The sequence below is a fragment of the Bombyx mandarina genome, chromosome 28 (genome assembly GCF_030267445.1).
Source record: "Bombyx mandarina strain Sakado chromosome 28, ASM3026744v2".
In the NCBI taxonomy this organism is placed as follows: domain Eukaryota; kingdom Metazoa; phylum Arthropoda; class Insecta; order Lepidoptera; family Bombycidae; genus Bombyx; species Bombyx mandarina.
The window spans coordinates 3,508,436-3,526,574 of record NC_143233.1 but is presented as its reverse complement, the minus strand read 5'-3'; positions in this window follow the sequence as shown (position 1 = coordinate 3,526,574).

Below are 18,139 nucleotides of genomic sequence, written 5' to 3'. Positions count from 1 at the left end.
CACCCGGTGTTAAGTGGTTACTGGAGCCCATAGACATCTACTCTCAAGTATAGTTACAACGGCTGACCCACCCGTCAAACCGAAATGCATTACTGCTTCACTGGTGCGGACTCACAAGAGGTCCTACCACCAGTAATGAAATACACTCAAGCAAATATAACATGCTATTAAAATGAATGCATTAACCACTACCGTAATTCTATCTAGCGTAATAATTTTTCATTAATCAATTATTATAGAATGAGGAACACATTTTAGGATTTCAATAAATGTTCACGATTGACTTCCACGGTGGAGGAATAACATCGTGTAATAAAAATGAAACCCGCAAAATTATAATTTGCGTAATTACTGGTGGTAGGACCTGTTGTGAGTCCGCACGGGTGGGTACCACCGCCCTGCCTATTTCTGCCGTGAAGCAGTAATGCGTTTCGGTTCGAAGGGTGGGGCAGCCGTTGTAACTATACTGAGACCTTACAACTTATATCTCAAGGTGGGTGGCGCATTTACGTTGTAGATGTCTATGGGCTCCAGTAACCACTTAACACCAGGTAAGCTGTGAGCTCGTCCACACATCTAAGCAATAAAGAAGAAAAAAAAAGGAGTACAATTAATTAAAAGCAAAACATACAAACATGTCCGGCCAGTCTCTGTTTGATTGTTTGATCGTTTGCTATGCTTCTAGAAGCTTAGTATCTCTATATGCATGTATATTATTATATTTAATCTTATCTACAATAAGTTTTAATATCTTATCTAAGAGCTTAATGACCGCGTCTCATTTGACCTTGATTAACATTAATAAAACATTTATTAATTTAATTTTAAAGTATCAACAACATTGTTACAATTTGTCGGATTCAGCCTCTAATCATTGAATGCTTAGCCTAAACATTTATTATTATTATTATTAATTTATTATTTATTAAACATATATTTTTTTTTAACAATTACGCCACGGTAACTGGTCCCGTGATAAGTTCGTAAAGAACTTGTGTTACAGGTACCAGATAACGGAAATAAATGTAAGATTTTTATTATACACATACATATATTTAATATACATCCATAACCCTGGAAAAGACATTTATATTTATCATACAAATATCTTCCCTTGGCGGGATTCGAACCCGCGACCCCCTTGTGTAGTGACCATGTCACTTACCACTACACCAGACGGCCGTTATCTTTGAATATAACTTATCGTAGTCATACTAATAATCGTGAATAAAATTGTAACAAACTATATGAGCTAAAAATACTGTAAGTTTTTTTTTGTATACGGAGTCATTTTGCTAAGGGGAAACATCGGGCAATATTCTATAAAGGACATCCTTTGGCATCACATTATTGTCCGTGACCACGAAATCAGTTCACTATTCGATTTTTTTTTGCTTATTTGGGTGGACGAGCTCACAGCCCACCTGGTGTTAAGTGGTTACTGGAGCCCATAGACATCTACAACGTAAATGCGCCACCCACCTTGAGATATAAGTTCTAAGGTCTCAGTATAGTTACAACGGCTGCCCACCCTTCAAACCGAAACGCATTACTGCTTCACGACAGAAATAGGCAGGGTGGTGGAACCTACCCGTGCGGACTTACAAGAGGTCCTACCGCCAGTAATTACGCAAATTATAATTTTGCGGGTTTGATTTTTAATACACGATGTTATTCCTTCACCGTGGAAGTCAATCGTGAACATTTGTTGAGTACGTATTTCATTAGAAAAATTGGTACCCGCCTGGGATTCGAACACCGGTGCATCGCGCAACACGAATGCACCGGACGTCTTATCCTTTAGGCCACGACAATGACAAAATATTAAAAAAGCAAATTACATAGAAAGTAGATGCAATTTTGTCTGCGACCTGCGAAAACTTAGATGCTACTACAGATATAATGAACAATGACACAGCTATTACAATTATGTGTATAAATTGATACTGGAATTTAAGTCTAGTAGGATCTTAAAAAAAAAAACTTCGCATTGCACTAAAAGATTACATTTCACCCTACAAATACGGCTCGTAGGCACCACGCATCACATTTGGCGCCGACCCAAAGAGGACATGCGAACAAGCTAGATTCGTAATACGAATTAACATCTAAAACATGGGGAAATGTCGAATGCTTACCATTTATTCCACGGTTTGATCATTCACAACGAAACCCAATGAACATACAATTAGATATTTCTTTTAAAAAAAAACTAACTGATCTTCGATAACCTAAGTGTATACAAATGATTCCTTTCAAGGTTAACACAGCATTCCTGCGGATACGAGCTTTTTTTTATGATTGAAGGATTACTGGTGGCCCAAAGGCCTTTCCAGCTTCAACAGGACAGGTGGGCGAGCAAAGGCTCAGCCAGGAGGGGTGGGATTTACTAACAGCTACCCGAGCGCCTCCGAAGGAGACCTAACAGCTTAAGAGCAGCTGCTTCGCGAATGAATCTACTACCGGATCGGAATCGCGACCCGCTGAGAAGATCCGGCGAGAAACTCAGCGAGCTGATTCATGGGTTAGGTTGCACGGCGAACTCTTTGTCGAGTTCGACGAGTACGGTTACCGGGGTCCCTAAGCCTGCTCCTAGTGTTAGAGCTGAAGGCGTCTAATGCAAAGGTTATTGGATCTAATGGATCCGTAAGGACGTGTCTAGGGCGTCGACGGTGACTGGCTCCTGCATGATCAGGATTCGGGGAGGATACGAGCTGATGTAGGTTGCAAAGTATTGAAAAAAAATTATAGCCTTTTTAGGCAGATGAGCATACAGCCCATATCATAGTGAGTGATTACCACCGATTATGGACGTGAGCAATACTAGGGGCAGAGCAATACTAAGCCACTGCGTACCGACTTATCATCCTAATAGTTAATGAAAATACAATATTCTTCAAAAATTTACATTTTAAATTTCACCTACCGAACGGGAAATAAAATATTATGCACTTTTAAGCTTTTTTAAATTTTATTCCTGTATTGACAATAGAAAGTTCAACTGCTGCACCGCATATATGAGTAAAGAAAGAGGACTTGTACGGACTCACAATTCCCAATCACCAATAAACAATGTGTTAAAAAAACTAGGCATAAGAATCTACTTCAGTTTGAAATAAATCAATAATATTTTATTTTATTTCCTACTATATTGCCGCAATCCTTTTTTAGTGTTGTTTATGCATGCAAAGATTTTTCACATTGTCCCTTAGTAGATTAAAATTTAGATTAACATTGTGTGTGTTTTTTGTGGTTTGTCGATCGATAGATCTACAAACGAAATACACTCAATATTCTTAAATTTAATAACTACAACTACAAATATATTATTCTTGCGAAACAATCTATTTTATCTATCTCGTAGCTGTTGGAAAAGCAATTGTATTTTGGCACTGGCGGAATAAATTTAATAAAAACAAGCAATTCCAGCGAGATACTGTTTGAATCGCCCGTTCCTTGAGATCGTGTCGTAGTCTCAGACATAGATAGACGTAGCTTACACGTACTAACCATTGTATGTTTTGTAGCTTTAGGTTTTATGTCGAAACTAAAGAATATGAAAATCCTTGGACTGAAAACCGTTTTTTATACCGGTTAGGCATGGTTGTTAGTGAAACCCTGATGCATAGTTTTTATTTTATTGCGCTAAATAGGTAAATGAACTCACTGAAGATAAGGTGTTAAATATTTACCCGAACCTATAGGCTATAGACTAGGCATTTTAGTCGCTAGAGACTAGGTACTCCGAGTATTCTGTAATTTGTAAATCTAAGAAACATTTACATTAAGTAGTGATGGAATTTTTATTTAGAATTCACATAGAAGTAGAATTAAACTGGATTTGAATTAAGGACTGGTCTTGGACAAAGGTTTCTTGATTAAAATTCGACAATCTAGATCTGGACTGTTTTAGTCTTAAAGTCTGTTTTAGTTTTAAATATCTTTGTCTAAGGTAATGTTTTGTGAGTAGTGGTGATATCTGTGCCTTTCGTGCAATTTCTTTTATATTAACAAAGGAATTCAGATACAGCTTGTGCCGCTGAGACATCCCTTAGAAACGAAGTTAGTGACTTTAAAAAAGGTAACCTTTATAAAAAAAATATCCTTCATGTTATTTTATTTTTTATATTCAAAGGAGAAAAAAGGAGGTCAGATAATGGATGTTTAGCGTTATCTTGTTACGTTTTGATTTCTATAAGTCAATTTCTAGGGAGAGCCAAGGCTCAATGTACTTTATTCAATGAAGTTTAAAGATGTGTGGTTTCGGGACATCTAATCTATTCTATCTATCTATATCTGAAACAAAGTTCTTTTTCGGAGCGTATTCACCTTTCCGGGGCTCGAGTCCCAGCCAGTAGACCTAAATACCAAAAACAATTTCATTGCGGAATCTGTGCGTGCATGTTCTTTCCTTGTAAATGTGTCAGACGTATAATGCATAACGCGAAAGAGCACAAAACAGGTTAAGTTTCTCAGACCGCTTTTAATTCAGGAACTTTAACTACTATCGTAGGCTTTTAAATATCTGCATCTGAATATTTAAACATAGCCCTAAATATCTTGTATCTGTCTACTGGAATTCCAATTATTCCATAAACTTCACTTTACAAGTAATTGTAAGGAGGTAAGGAGGTAAACGGTAGGCAGCGGCTTGGCTCTGCCCATTGCTGAAGTCCATAGGCGACGGTAACCACTCAGCATCAGGTGGGCCGTATGCTCGTCTGCCTACAAGGGCAATAAAAAAAAAGCTCTACATTCGCCTTAGATAGATAAAATTTTAAACTAAGTCCACAAAAATCTGCAGCCTTGACAAAACAACCCAGATATATCGGAAACACGTCAATTTATTACTATACATAAGTACTTATACATGATGTTTCATAGTGAATATTCATGGTGAGATTCCGTACATAAAGTTAAGGTTTCCGACCACGCATATCGGCCGTCATTAATATTCAACAAACGCGAAAATGATTTAAGCAACACTCTGCTATACGAAAAACCGCTTCTATGTTCCGGAATGAAATATTAATTTGTTTTTAGATACGACGTCAGAGTTACACGAGAGAAAAGGAAACTGGTATTGATAGAAGCAAATACGAAAAAATAACGGGCATGGATGTGTTGTTAATTAGTAATCGCCAATTTGTTGACAATTGTGACAATCATATTAATATATCTCATATTAAATTAAAATTAAATACCAAATTAATATTATTAATATTAAATAATAAATATTAAAAATAATAATTTAATAACTAAAATATATTATTAAAAGGATCTCGCGGACGATCTCCAACACGATGGACCGACCTCATAAAATCTGTTACTCACTCCAACATAAATGTTTGCTCTCACTCTGCGAAACATCGTGCCACATGGCGTCGCATCGCGAGAGCATCGGTATCGCAGGATCCGACTGATGCATGACCACGACCACTCTGTCAAGAGTGCACGAATAGGAAATTATTAAAAGGAGTCCCTTTAGGCAATGTTCCGAAGATACTGGCAGCGTTCCCCCTTTGAATAGCTTCTTAGCTAAATTCTTTGTCCAAGGTAGCTGCCAGCTCTTCGGTCTTCTGTGGTGTCGACTAACCTTTTCGCTATTTCGTTAAAAAGCCTTAGGCCGCTAGGACCCCACGGACCAAGGGTCTCCACACCAAATGGGATAAAAATATATTCCGAGCCTAGACCCCTGTATTTGCATGCTTTGGCTTTTTCAGCCGCTCCAGCTGCACCAGCTCTATTGTTGGTTTCATGTAGATGGGAAGGGGCCAGCGTGTCTGAACAGGTTGCATCCCGTACCAGCACCCGGCCTATCTTCCATGGAATCAAACTCATACCATCCGGTCTCTTGCCGTCGTCTCTTGCAATACCAGTAATTCTAAAAAGGCAGTGAAACATGGAAAAAATAAATAAATAAATTCGGTAAAATAGAGCTTTGAAGTTTCTCCGTCCTAACCTTATCTCAAGAGTACCTTTTTTATTATTATTGCTTAGATGGGTGAATGAGCTCACAGCCCACCTGGTGTTAAGTGGTTACTGGAGCCCCTAGACATCTACGACGTAAACGCGCCACCCACCTTGAGATATAAGTTCTAAGATCTCAGTATAGTTACAACGGCTGCTCCACCATTCAAACCGAAACGCATTACTGCCTCACGGCAGAGATAGTCAAGGCGGTGGTATCTACCCGTGCGGACTCACAAGTGGTCCTACCACCAGTAAAAGTGGTAATTCCACTAGTAATTCTACTTTCAGTGGAATTAGACAAGGTCGGTCTCACACTCAAAATGGATTTATAATCACCAATTAAATCGATAATAAAACTTTCTTTTTCAATTTTACGAAGTACAAACAGCAAACTAAACGGATTTGGGAATATTCAGAATGTAAAAACTATTTTATCCTATATATATACTTAACTATATTAGAATTTTTTATCTGGCACAAGCAATTCTCATAACGCGAAAATTAAAATTTGAAAAAAACTGCCCGACTTCCAAACGTCTTTAATGTGCAAATTTATTAGTCGTCTGCGATCAAGAAAACTGTATTCCATTCATCGGAAATTGTACAGTGAAATTACATGAAGTGCGAATGAACGATAACCGGTTTAATTGCGAGTCGCAAACTCTCAAAATAAATAAAAACCACCATATACCATGAAACTTCCCAAATTAACGACTTTAACAATGATAAAAACCAGATCATTTCTCCAAAGACCTAATTGCACCAAACCCCATCCAATCTTCAATAGATTATCGTTTCAATAGAACCGTTCTAATTCTCCGCCAATGTTTGCAGACTTGAACAAACATTGACATAGGGTATTGAATGTCTTCGAGGACACGCTTTTAAAGTTCCAGTCTTTGAAACAATGCTATTATTTGTATTTGCATTTTATCGATTAAATGATTACTAAGAAGATTAAAAGCTGGTAACTGAGATCAGAATAACAGAGTACTTTAATAAATTTAGATCGTTTGGTGTAAGTAGAACTCACTGATGTCACACTCGTTTTAAGGTCAAAATCCAGTCCCATAATTCAAATCAGTCTATTTGATCTCTCTTGAGCTTGAGTCTCTTGATCTGACTGCAATGAAGCAAAAGCAAGCTGGACGTTGGTGTTAAACTGCGGGGAGAAAAGTTAAGAGTAATATCATCAGAACTCATCATAGGATCTTTAGCTTCGCCTAGTGCCACCGCAAAGCCTTTTGATTTGAAGGCTGATATTGCCATTAGAGTACATTACCTCGAGATTCCAGGTCAGTGGCCGTATTTATGTTTTAATGTCTGGGTTTCAGTAACCACTGAGCAACTGAGGTGTCCTGTTCCTGTATCTATCTAGTGCAATAACCAAGTAAATTGAAAGGTAGGAGTTGCATCTCTGTATTTTTTTATTAACAAATAGCTGATTCGGCAGACTTCGTAGTGCCTCAATCGATAAATAAAAGACCTAAACTTTTGTATTATAAATAAACTTAAAACAAACAAAAGGAATCCGTCCAACGGGGGACACATCAAAGGGAAAACAAAATTGTTATTTTTATTTAATTACGTTCACTTTCACATGTATCTACCTTGTAACCTTCTCTGGACTTCTACAAATAATTAAAGACCAAAATTAGCCAAAGCGGTCCAGCCGTTCTCGAGTTTTAGCGAGACTAACGAACAGCAATACATTTTTATATATATAGATAGATCAGGCAAACTACTATCATCCCCAAATATTTCTGAACAAGACACTTTTTAATTTAAAGATTTGTTATTTCTGGGCAAACAAGTCAAATCCATTCTATAATATGATAGACGACCGACAAATAACGCAAATCTCACGAAAACACGTCTTTACATACTCCTGACAATGCATAATAACGTTCAAAGAAAAACTTTTGTGATTATAAGCAAGAAAAGAAAGTGTCCCTAGTAAAATTTTACCTGACATGTTCAAAAAGAATTCTCGTCAATAAGAATTTAGTGACTACCAATAGGAGCCTTATTATATGGAAGAGAAATCGTACAAATCCATAAGATTAAAATGATATTGACATTGTCAATGATATTGACATTATGAATACAGTCGACGAAATTGAAACGGAATTACTTGGCGATGGAAATAAATAAGATGGGACTTGAATACGATACGAGCTACTTCGCATTAACAGTAATATCTCAAAATAACATTATGTGATTAGAGGAGATTAATAATCACTTCATTAAAATATAGTTTAAAAAAAAAATCATTTGTAGATGGTTTTCTAGTCGTATCCAGAAGCAAACACGATCATTATAAATGAAACGAGTCCACATTCACTTAATTGTCTCCACCTTCAGCGATGGCTTTACCTATGGTAGTGTTAGGGCGCCCAGCCTCGGCATTTTCAATGAGCCTGCTAGATTTATACTTATTCCATTATGACCACTCGCTTTGGCCGCTATTGTAATTATTGCACGAGAATGCTACATGGCCTAAAAATACCTTTCTCCGCCTTTCTCGCCATGTTGAACTTCTTTAAGTCTGTTGATATCAACTTCACATACTTCAAGCTAATTTATCTGTTTAATATCTCTTGCAGGCGTTTTGTCGCAAACTTTATCCGTGAGGATTCGCTGAAGATGCCTGGATATTTTGTAATTTGGAATATTAAAGATACTATTAATGTTAGAAACGCCAGTTGCGTTTACCTTAAAATGTTCAGCGGTTCTAGATGAAAAAATATATTAAAATACATCAATAGACGACAAATTCAACAGTAATCATCGTAATGGGTATAATTAAAGTTAACAAAGTTACTTAAGACGAGTTAACGGCGACCTTAAGGGACCCCCGTCGCCTCAACTTTCAATAAGTTCGTTCGTAATGAATTTCAAAAGTTTCGGAAATTCGTGCAAATTCTTCCAGCAGGAAAATTATTCAACGATATTTTATGAATCGATGAAAGATTTTGTTTTATAATTCAGAGTTTTCAAATTGTCACCTGATGACAACGACCGGCTTAGTAAGCTTACAAATCATGTTTGTGATGCATTTTCGAGATACATTTTTCGTTTTTACTTGTATTCTACTTCTTGGATGTCGTAAAGGTGAATAAGAGATTCACAAGTGAATTGGTAACAACTTTATATTGGTATTTTACCAGAATACCGCAATCCCCAAACGGCGTTTACTTAGTAAAGAATATTGGCTGCGGTCAAATGTTCTGCCTACTTCTACCGCCCCTTCTAAGGGTAGGGTAACTGTTGTGAAATTTAATTGGGACAGCGAGGCTATTTCTGGATTCCTGGTGTGGCAGTATTGGCGGTGTTGCTATACTCCAGTATTATCATATTGCACACTTCAACTTATTTTTCTAAACTAATAAAAAGCCTATTTGTTACTTATACAACTTCTTATTACCTGATCCACAAAAAAATTACCCATCTACATTAATACGGCTGGTTAACCTTGTTAAGTCTTTAGGCTTTTTTTTTTTTTTTTTTTTTCGGGCCGGGGGCCGAACCTCCTACGAGGTCCCCGCGCCTAGGGGGCGCGCGGGGTATGTGAGACTCAACGATCTGCAGGTGTTGAGAGCAGATCGCGGGCCCAAGGATTTTAGGGCCCACCCACTAAACGACTCCCCTGCACTCTTACACCCGACGTCCGATCTCCGTCCGGGGTCAGAACCCGTTCAGAGTAGGGGGGTTCCCGCGGTCAACACTACAACCAGACACGCGGCGCCACCCCGAGGACGCCCGACCGACGGGTCGTCGAGGCGATAGTCGACGACCAACGACGTCAGTCTTCGCGGTACGGCGGCCCTACCAGGCCGCCCGGGCGGTGCCGCTGGTGTTCCGGGATACCCCGCTGGGCCAGAACCAGCCTGCCGGGTCGGAACGCGATACACCGCCGACCGGGTTGCTCTTCAACAGTATGTTCGGCGACGACAGCGACGACGAAAATGCGGACCGCATCGCAGTCCGCAGCCGCCGACGCGCCGTCCCGTCCTCCTGGTGCCAGCGCGCTAGAGTGACGGTAGCGTGCGGCGCAGCCTCAACCCCCTTAGGTCGCCCCGTGACCATCACCGGGAGGAGACTGCCTCCTCATAGGGGCTGGAGCTGGACAAACGCCCTCCTCCGAACCCCGGCTCGACGGCGGCGGCACGGCGCCGAGAGGGAAGAAGAGCTCTCCCTCTCCCGTTCCGCCACCTCCTTCTGCGAGATGGTGGACTCGCAGAAGTCGAGCATCGCCTGCCAGGACTCGTCGCTGCCGAGCATCGTAGCCACGACGGTCGGAAGCGACAAGTCCGGTCCTATTTTTGCAACGAGGACGCGGCGCTGCTCCGCGAAAGCGGGGCAGTACGCGAGCGTGTGCTCCGCCGTGTCCTCGTTGCAGCCACTGCAGTGGTGGCACTTCGGCGTCGGCTCCCTCCGGGCGACGAGGTGCAGGTAGCGACCGAAACAGCCGTGTCCCGTGAGCACCTGCGTCGCCCGGAAGGTGAGACGTCCTCGGTCGCGATTCACCCAGTCCGAGAGGACCGGGCGGATCGCCTCGACGGTCCGTCGCCCGTAGGTGGGGTCCGCCAGGCGGCGAGACCACGCCTCGAGCACGGCACGCCGAGATTGAAGCTTCCGCGCTCGAACTTCCGCCGCGCCAGGACGCGGCTCCCCCCTGGAGCGGAGATCGCATCGCCACGCGTAATCCGCAGCGAGCGCCTCCGCTTCCAGGTCCCAGGGAGGCGTCCCAGCTAGCACGCACGCCGCCTCGAACGAGACGGTGCGGTATCCACGAACCGCCCTGACCGCAATCGCGCGCTGCGGACGTCGCAACGCCGCAACGTTGTCGCGGGTCAGGGCGTGGCACCACACGGGAGCCCCGTACAGTGCCATCGACCGCACCACCGCCGTGTAGAGGCGGCGCACCACCACGCCAGGCCCCCCGACGTTCGGCAACAGCCGACTCAGCGAGCCGGCAGCCGCCATCAATCGGGGACCTAATCTCTCAAAGTGAGTGCGGAAGCTCCAACGACCGTCCAGTACGAGACCGAGGTACCGTAACCCGGTCGCCTCGATCTCGACGCGAACGCCTCCGATCACAAGGTGGGCCCCCTGAGGCGGCGCTCTCCGGGCCCCGTGAAACAACAGGGCCTGGGATTTATCGAGCGCCACCTCCAGACCCAGCCTTCGGATCCTGCCAATGACGAAGGCCACCCCCGCGCAAGAAAGACGAGCAGACTCGCGCAAATCCTTCCCCCGGGCCACGACTAAAGTGTCGTCCGCGTAGCAAACTATACTCAGACCCGGGAGAGGAGCGCTAAGGGCGCCCCGCAGAACCCAGTCATAGCCGATGTTCCACAAGAGAGGGCCAAGGACCGACCCCTGTGGAACACCGCGCTCGACGGGGAAGCGGAGCACCGTCCCATCGTGCCCGGTGCACACGACCGATCTATCCTCGAGGTAGGACCCGATCAGCCGACGGAGATACGCAGGGACGCCGTGATACTCCAGCGCCCCTGCGATTACCGACCAGGGCAAGGTGTTGAACGCGTTGGCGATGTCAAGGGACACCGCCAGTGCAACCCCGCCCCGGCCGACAGCCTCATCAGAGAGGGCACGCACGCGCATCACCGCATCGATGGTCGAGCGGCCCTCCCTGAATCCGAACTGCTCCGCTGACAGATCGGGACCCACCCCCGTCAGATGTTGGACGATGCGGGCGGCCACCACCCGCTCGAGCAGTTTTCCCGCCTCGTCCAGCAACACGATGGGACGGTACCCCGCAGGTGAGTCCGCAGGGCGTCCCTCCTTCCTCAGCAGAACAAGTCTGCCCGTCTTCCACTGCTTCGGAAACCGTCCCGACTCGAGGCAGGCTTCAAAGAGCCGCACGAGCCGGTCCCCAAGGGCACCGAAGGCCAAATCCCAGACCCGGCCGTGAACACCGTCAGGGCCGGGGGCCGCGTCCTTCCTCCGCATCCTCGACACGGCCGCACGAATCTCTTCCTCCGAGATGCTCGGAGGTACTACCTCAGCAGGGGCATCACCGCTCACGCTACCGCGTGGTGGCGCGCCCATGGAAGGGGGCTCAAAGCTCCTCTCCATCCGCGGGAACAGCCCGGAGACAATCTCCCGCAGCTGCTGAGGCTGGAGACGCTCCGTCACCGGGAGCGCCCACGGCCGCAATTTCTTGCGGACTGTTTGGTACGGGCGCCCCCAAGGATCTTGGTCAAGCGTCTCCAGAAGCGTCTTCATGCTCTGAGACTTGGCCTCGCCGATGGCCCGCCGCAGTGCCTCCTGCTTCTGACGGCAGTTGGCATGCAGGCGGGTCGCCACCTCCGCGAAGTCCGCATCGCGAAGGCGGCGACGGCGGTGGCGAGCGCTTCGGCGGCGCGCCCGGACGCACTCCTCTCGAAGGAGCGCGATCTCGGACGTCCACCAATACGCACCGCCACGCGGAGCGCGACCGCTGACCCGGGGCATCGCAGCATCGCAGACGCGACGCATCGTGCCCCGGAACCATTCGGCCTCCGACTCCACGTCAACTAGACGCGCGGGCATCGGCGCCCACGCGGCCACTGTGGCCGCCTCCACCGCAAGCACCTTGTTTAGGCGCTTCAGTGCCCATCGCGGGAATGACCGGGGAGCACTACGCGGGAGCTCCTCCTCGCCGCGGGCGTCTTCGGCCGGCGCGTTCAACGAGATGGAAACGGAGAGCTCAAATCGGACGAACCGATGATCCGAGAGCGTCTCCGCCCCCTCGAGGACACGCCAACCACAGACACGGCGCGCGGCGGACGGGGACGCGAACGATACGTCCACGTGTGATTCCCCGTTCCACCGCACGCAGGTCGCGACCGAACCTCTGTTTAGAAGACAGAGGCCGGTCGCGAAAGCCCACTCCGACAGGAACTCGCCACGCGAGTCCGTGCGGGGGGATCCCCACGCCGTACATTTAGCGTTGAGGTCCCCCGCTAGTATCACTGGGCGAGACTCGAAGCGATGAACCAACGCCTCGAGCCCACCCAGGAACTGCTCGAACTCGGCGAGACTCCTGTTCGGAGAGAAGTACACCCCGATCACGACGGTTTCGTCGACCCTAACTACGACGTACCCAGATCCCCTGGCCACCATTCCAAGGGGGGTAACGCCGCCGACTGTCGCATCACGATCGCCACGGAGCCATCGACATCTCCGGCCCAGGAGTCCTCCCGGTCGGAAGGTACGAAGTATGGCTCCGCGACGATCGCGATGTCGATGAACCACTCCGCCATGGTATGGACGAGGAGATCCTGCGCCCTGGCGGAGTGGTTCACGTTGGCTTGAAGGAAGCGATGGACGTGATCCATTATTGAGGTATCACGTCCATCGCTCCCTCGTCTTCCGTCCCGCCTTGCGGCCCGGCGGCCGCGGCGGGAACTGACCGGCCGGCTGTTTCACACGCAGCCGGCCCTTCCTCTGACTTCTTCTTTTTCCCGCCACGCCTCCTCTTTGTGGAGGAGGGTGCGGAAAGACAGGCCGGACCCCCGGCCCGATGATCGGCCCGCCGTTTCGCTGCATCACACAACACGCAGTGCGGTGTTGCAGCGGTGCAGGAGGCTGCCTTGTGTCCGGGCTGACAGCAACGGAAGCAAAGTCCGCTGCGATCCACAGCCGACGGGCACTTGGCGAGGCCGTGCCCGGTGCCAAAGCACCGGAGGCATCGCCATGGACGTGCCTCCTGCAGCTGCACATGGGCTATCACCCAACCCACGCGCAGCCTCCCCGGCGAGTCGGCAGGCCGACCTTGTGGAGGCGTGGCCAAGAGGGTGGCCGCCTGCACGGGGCAACGCGCCCACACGGTGAAAGCCCCAGAGTAACAACTCCGGAGCTCTCCCACCTTCACTTGAGCGAGGGCGCAGTTGCCCTGCGATGCAATAGCGGCGGCCACTTCCATCTGAGTAGCGCACTCATCCAGGCCCGTCACCTTAATCTCTGCCATCTTGACGGGCCTCTCGATTCGCACGACTTCCGGGTCCGGCAGGACTTCGCGAAGCCGGGCCGCCAGTCTGTCCGCAGCCGCGCTGGAGTCGGCACCGGGACATTCAAGCAGCCGAGCCCCGTTAGCTGTGTGCCGGACTCGGATGCCACCCTCTACGCCTATAGCGTCTACATCAACGCTACAGCGCGCCCGGGCCATCACCTCCCCGTAAGTGAAGCCTTTTTCCTTCGCAGCCGGCAGCAGCTCTAAAACTACTGCCGCCGACCGTGGGGCGCGCGGTTTCTTTGACTTCCGCCCCTTCTTTTTTGTCCTAGCTGCCTCTCGACCCATAGTCTGGGGAGCGGCGGCCACAAGGACGGGCCGAGGGTCAAGCGAAGTTTGTGTTTTCCTTCCACCCCGCCTCACCACTGTGGTCCACGCCTCGTTCATGTTGGACGGGGCGGATGGTAGCGGACGGGGCTGGGGGGTCTGCGCCTGCTTGGCGGCGTTCAGGCCCTTCTTCTGCTTAGCGCGACTCCTTCCAGGCCCCGCTTTTGCTGGCTGGAGTGGGGCAGGAGCGGCGGTCGGCGGCCTTGCGGGCTGAGCATGCACTCGCCTGCTAGCAGACTTGACCGGTGCGGCCAAGTTAGCCAAAGCGCGCGTCGCGGGTGCTGCACCCACTTTGGTCACTGTGGCTTTTGAAGGCGCTGGTGCCGCCACTGTTCCACGTGACGATGACATAGGCGCGGGGCGCTCGTGCGCCAGCAATGGCCTCGCGCGTTCAACTTTGGAGGTGCGAGCCTCCAGGATCGTGATTTGCCGCTTCAGCTCCTCGATCTCCTTATCCTTTTCTTGTAGGATGTCTTCTAGCGGGGGTGGCGGAATTGTCAAATTGCTTTGGCATCCAACAACCCCATCGAGGGTCGCACGCATATCAGTCAACTCCTCTCTCGCACGCACGCTCTCCATCCGTAGCTCCCCATTTTCTGAGTGCAACCGCTCCAGTTGCGACCGCAGGTTGGCTACCTCCTCCGTGCTTGTGCGCTGAAGGAAAGCCTCCAGATATACTTCCAGGGTAGCGGCTACACACTTCAGGGCCCGGACGTACGTGCCCTTTAAAGAGCCTGACTTGGACGCCACTGAGGAGACAATTTCCTTCAGCACATGAAACTTCCCTCCGGGGTCATCTGGATCTATCTCCATGAGGGAGCGGGTCAGCCGCTCAACCTCACCTTCTCGGGTCCGTTCCGCTGTCCGACAGCGGGGGGCATCGGTTCGCACCGAAGGGGTAACAGCTGGTATGCTATAAGTCAGCCTCAGCTCCTGACTACGTTCCATGGCCGAACACACCACAACGTTTACCGGCCCTTCCTCAACCGCCATGAATTTGGCGGGCGCGGGTTCAACCTCCGATGAGTCGGAAGGAGCGGTGGTCGCCGGTCGTTGGACCGTCTTCCGCTTCCTCCGAGTCCTTGGTTCAGCCTGGTTCCGGCTGATAGATCGCCCAACGCTGTCTTGCAGGAACAGCGGCGACTCTCGACCGCTTGACGCGTATCCCCTTGCGGAGCTTCGCGTTGAGCGTAGTGAGAGCGCGCTGTCACAGCGCTCAAGTTGCACGAATGGGATCCTCTCCCTTTCGCGGTTCGTGCTACCACCTCCTACGTCTTGGCAATTGTTGCCCCCCCCAGAATACGAGGGGCTGCATGCCTCCGATTGCTCGTAGGCACGGAGGGATTCTCCTCCCGCTGAGCGGGAGGTACCCTCCTGGGGTAATTTCTCTTTACAATTGTCCATTATTCATAATTGTCCTTTCTTATTTAACCAGGGGTGAGGTCCCCTGGGATCAGGTGATGCCCTCGGGACTGGACTCCCTCCAGCCATTCATCCCATCGCCGGGCATCGGAGCTTAGGATTGGGGCATTTTTTATAGAGGTTTACGTCCTCGCGACCCCATGCCTTACGGCAGCGGCCACCGTCCCCCACACAGTGGGGATTACGGGTTGGCCGGAAGGCTACCGAGTGCACAGGGCAACCCAGCAGACAACCGCCCGACGCTCGATACGAGCAACCACGGAGCCACGCCGGCGAACCGGTACCTCCCATATCTGGGGGGCGTTCCCCTGTAGCCGAAGCCGGGGACATGGCAACCAGCGGCAAGCAGTTGCAGAAATGCAACGCCAGCTCACTTTCACCACAATGGGGCACAGGGTGCCACCGCTCACGGCACGCCGGCGAACCGGTGCCATCGGAAGCTGCGTTCTCCAGAAGGAGCACTCTTCACTTAGTGAAGAGTGTGGAGGGCGCAGTCCTTCCGCTCTTCCTAGTGCTGGTTTGGTCCGCGTCATCCGATCTCTTTCGTTGCAAAGCCTAACTAAGCTAACCTAAACCTAATCCTACACCTAGGACTTCAAACTGCATATAAACCTAATCCTAAACCTAGGACCTACACCCACAGAATCCTTGCAACGAAAAAGATCGGACGATACCTCTGGGAATGTCGCCCAGAGGATCCCGTGATCCGCCACCTACGGACGCGCCCGGTGGAAGTCCAGCCTCCCTCGCAGACGAGGCCCACAGCACGCAATCATTGCGTGCTGTGGGCCTCGTCCAGATCCCGGGAAGTCTTTAGGCTCCAGTAACCACTTAACACCAGGTGGGCTGTGAGATCGTCCACCCATCTAAGACATAAAAAAAATCGTGGGTCAATCATTCTGCTGTCTAATCTAACCCTCGTGTCTGAAGGTTTATGGCGGTCTATAAGCTTGTCCACAAGCCTACACAAAAAAGTCCTCCGAAAATTAGAAGCCAATAGTAGTAGACAAAGTCAAAATGATACAAGTAATTTCGTGAGAAATTCTAAGTAAAACATAATAGTAATTCTAAGTAAAGCCCGAGACAGAACAGAAAACATAACTTTATTAAAGAATATGTATGTTATAGTTCCATAAAAGTTAAATGCTAGTATTTGCTTAAGTACAGGATATTTTCGTGACCAGTTCGTTCAGACCTCTGAAATCCGATGAACGCGACGAAAGCCAGAATTTCCAAACGGAAAATCGAAGGAGAAGGTTCATTTTAATTTGGACTCTTGATACTGAAGCGACGCCGTTCGACTCTTAGAATAAAAGCTGTCTACAATATGGAAACTTGTAGCACCTTGTAGCGGAAGATATAACAGTCAAAATTGCTTAGCTAAATCTCTGACCTTAGAATGTTGGGTGACAGAACGGCTAAAAATATATAGAATGGAGTTAATTCTAAATAATATTAAACTTTTCAATTAGTTGGCGGTTGCATTATTGTGGAGTTAATTATGTTTTCGTAAACTATCCAAAGGAGAAAAATAATCAATTTTATCTTTTTTTGTGTTTCATCCCCTGACAATTTAGCCTACAGCCACATCAAGGAAAGGAAAATTTTCATACTACCATATATTTTATTGGTGGCGTCTCTTAAGACTGCAGAGATAAGTATCACTATCCTGCCTTCTTCTTGAGACAAAGATATTCACGCTGTGTGATTTCTATGAAATCAGTTGGGCGGTGAGCTTGTTTACCGATCTGAGCATTAAAAATACATAATCTATTAATATAGAATAGCTTTATTCTATAGCATTATAGTACTGGTCAGAATATTAGAGCGAATTTCCAAGTTAATCAGACATTTTGAAGTCGGCGAAGATGACGTTCAAAATTGGCGTTACATATTAAGCTAATTCTTGTTTGTCGTATCACTCTTGTCAGAGTGGTCATAGTCGTCATTCAGTATCATTACTGTGGCCAGATGTTATGTGCCTCACGAGCTAGACAACGGACGAGGAATTAGTGACCAAGATGTGGCGGTATAACCCCTGACACCTGGCTGGGAAGCCTTCCAGAAGAGGCTTCAGTAGCCTGGAGATCTAAATGATCTCCAAAAGGACTGGTGTATGTGGCAAGGGGAAACCACTGCAACTAATCTTCCTAAGAAAATCGTTATGAAAGTCTCTTCTTCCCCTGTCCCACTAGCTGGGGTCGGCACAGCTAGTTTTTGGAACGAAGTTCCTTATGGGACGATGCGGAGGGGTACCTTAACCGGGAAAAAACGTCCGTAACGTAAGATTTTTATTTGTAATGCACACAGTGTACGACTTGACTTTGTAATAGCGTACAAATTAGTAATGCACATAGTGTACGACTTAACTTTGTAATAACGTACAAAAAATTA